We start from the raw sequence: 3,079 nt of genomic DNA on the forward strand, positions 1-3,079 counted from the left end.
TCGCTTGAAGTGCACTTTAGTTTGCACGTGTGACAGGGGTACTAGATAGAACTTAGCTAGAACTTATATATTTCGAGCTGTTTCCAGAGCTTAGGGAGGAGAAAAAAAAAATTTGTGCAGGAAACATTGATGACGATTGTCAGTGTGTGTTAATAGCTGAGCGCTTTTAGAAAGCTTAGAAAAGTACTATGCTGGGCTAGTAGGTGCATTGCTGTCGACGTTAGTGGCCCATGAGGTTGGGAAGGAATAAAGAGATGGACAGGAAAAGCGCTTTCTGACAGAAAGAGCTTTTTCTGTCATCTCTTTTTTCATTCCCAACCGTTTGTGCCACTAACGTGGACAGTCTAGAAAGCTATTCGACTTTATTAAAGGAATGGTGCGTTTGATTGCATACATTTGTCGCAGTGAAGATATTTAGGTAGCCATTGTTGCATCATTGCCTAATTCTGCAGAAAAGAGAACATGTGTCCTACAACTCACTTACACAAGAGCTTGCACCTTTTGCATCGGCTCTTTTGTATTGGTGTTGGAAGTTCGACCACAGACAACGAAAATGGGCAAAAGAGCCAAAGAAAGTTATTCGCTTCAAAAAAAAAAAAAAAAGAACCTTTTAAGAAGACAGATAAGATGACAGGACAGGAAGGATGAATGCCAGGACAGGAAGGACAGGGCAGGACGTCTAAACAAAAGGACAGGACAGGAAATGTGCTCGTATCCTGCCAGTCCTGTTGTCTTTTATGTCTTTTCCTAAGGCGTTTCTTCTTCGCCCTAAGTGCTTGAAAAGTGCCAAACTCTGAACCTATTTAGAAACGCGAGTCTCTACGTGCGCTCTTTGTGATCACCTAGCGCTCAAGGCTTGTTCACCGCATTTTCGCATGTATAACCAACACAAGAGACTCAAGCGATTTGAGAAAAAGGGGAGGCGTAAGTTAAGCACAGACTTTTCCTTCAGGTGCAGCTTCATGGAAATGTGCTTTTCATTTCCATGAAGTTGCGCCTGAAGAGAAAATTTCTGTTATCAGGACAATTGTCATGCAAAATTCATGTAAAATTCTCCATGCTGCTTTGAAGCTGTGGCATGCTTCAGCAGAAAGCAGCGAGATCGTGAAGACTGAACAGCAAAATAAGCTTGTTTTGAAAGCTATGGTTTTGCAGGTTGCGTTTGCAAAAATTTTAATGCTATGTGAGGTTACTTACATGGGTAGAGCAGTAGCTTTTTTCTTTTCCTAGGGCCATGACTGTGGCATAAATTATATGCAAAGGTGGGTTATATATGCAAAAATGCGGTCTAGTCACATGTGTTTGGTAGTCTTGGAACCAGTGGCTGAACGAAGGTCAGGTACACAATGTTGACTGGCAACACACAGCATGTTACATGCCAGTGTGTGATGCATTGTGTTGGTGATGAGACAGGCTCCATTCTACATTTGCATAGCCTGCAAGTTCAGAAAGACGTACTGACAATGCCAAAACGTTACTGCTAGCATACCATGCCAGCTCATTATCAATGTGTGGTACATTTCTTATGTGAGCGGTATTTCTGGCTTACTTCTCAGCTTGTCTACAAATTTAGCTGCCAGCACCAAGCAAGCCAAATACGTCAAAGTGCAGACAAACTTCGAGAATATCAAACACAAACATAGGCTACCAATTTCTTTTGCCTGAGTTTGGAAGCTGTCTCTGCCAAGTAACACTTCAGCACACGTTTACTGCCAATTTCATTAGACTGATGGTAATTAATACAGGCACAAGTGTGCAAATTAACAATTCATGCTAAAAGAATGGACACCCGATCATGCTAAAGCAAGATAAACTGTCATTATCAAGAGTTGAGTCATTTAATTAAAAAAAAAAACGTAAGCGATTGCTATGATACCTCCACAAACGATGACTCAATACGTACAAACACGTCCTCGGCTGGATGCTTGCGCAGTACTCAAATGTGCCTTTTATAAAGGCAGTTATGTTTGGTATGGCCACATATCTATGCGTAAAATTCTCAGCATGAACTCAAACTTGTAGTCATGCAATAACAACAAATTTAATCTGTTGTCTCGAATATTAAGTACTATGCAGTGGGGCACATCTGCATATTTTTGTTATGCTGTGGATTAGCAAAAACACATCAAATTCAGGTACATGATGTGCCACGAGCACACTGCGTGACTTGTTGCGACGTGTAGTGCATGCACCAGTGCAATCCTCACACAGAGATGGATTGGTCCACAACGGCACTCGTGAAGCTTGAAGACAATATTTGAAGGCTCAAATATTGGGAGCATTTCCTTGCTTCAAAGGGAAACTGACTCAAGATCAGCGTATGAACAGCATTATTCACACTGACGAACAACTCCACACAATGTAGGTGCTTCAGTGCCAGTGAACACATGCACAATCCGGAATGCATCGGACGAAATGGAAACAGAATGTGTGCACATGAAATTCCGAATGAATCTCGCAAGGTTTTCAATTATTGCCCATTAGGTACTTCTTTAAAGTCTCTAAATACAATCAAACGCCTTTATAACCAAGTGCTTGGGGACTCTGAAGTTATTCATTATACAGGTCACTTCATTGTAAAGGTCGGACACCGCACTGCTTACAACAGAACTGGGACAGAATTGTTCCTCCGTTATACAGGTCATTTCGTTGTGGAGGCAGTTCGTTGTAGAGGTGCTTGACTGTACAGTGCAGTCCACTGTTAAAGAGAACACTCAAATGTGCGGCTCTCACTTGGCTGGTGCCCTAGGTGCAAGTGGCTATGGAACAATGTCCCTGCACAGGTTGGTAACCTGCGCAGGTTACCAACCACAAGTTATCTGCTGCAAACCTAGGCGACTGTACTCTTGAGAGAGAGGAAAACCAGAACATTCTCTGCACGTTCCCTTTAACAGTGGACCCTTCTGTACAACTAGTTGATTTTCTAAGCATTTTTACTTCGGTAACATCATCCTCCAAAAGTGAAGGCGAGCTGACACACAAGAAACCTTTTCTGAGAATTTCAAGAGTGTTGACAATCTCTCATGTTTACTGCTTATGGTATCTACTAACAATTTACTGAATGTGCTTTCATTTGTGC

This window comes from Dermacentor silvarum, unplaced genomic scaffold (assembly GCF_013339745.2).
Source record: "Dermacentor silvarum isolate Dsil-2018 unplaced genomic scaffold, BIME_Dsil_1.4 Seq34, whole genome shotgun sequence".
Classification (NCBI taxonomy): Eukaryota; Metazoa; Arthropoda; class Arachnida; order Ixodida; family Ixodidae; genus Dermacentor; species Dermacentor silvarum.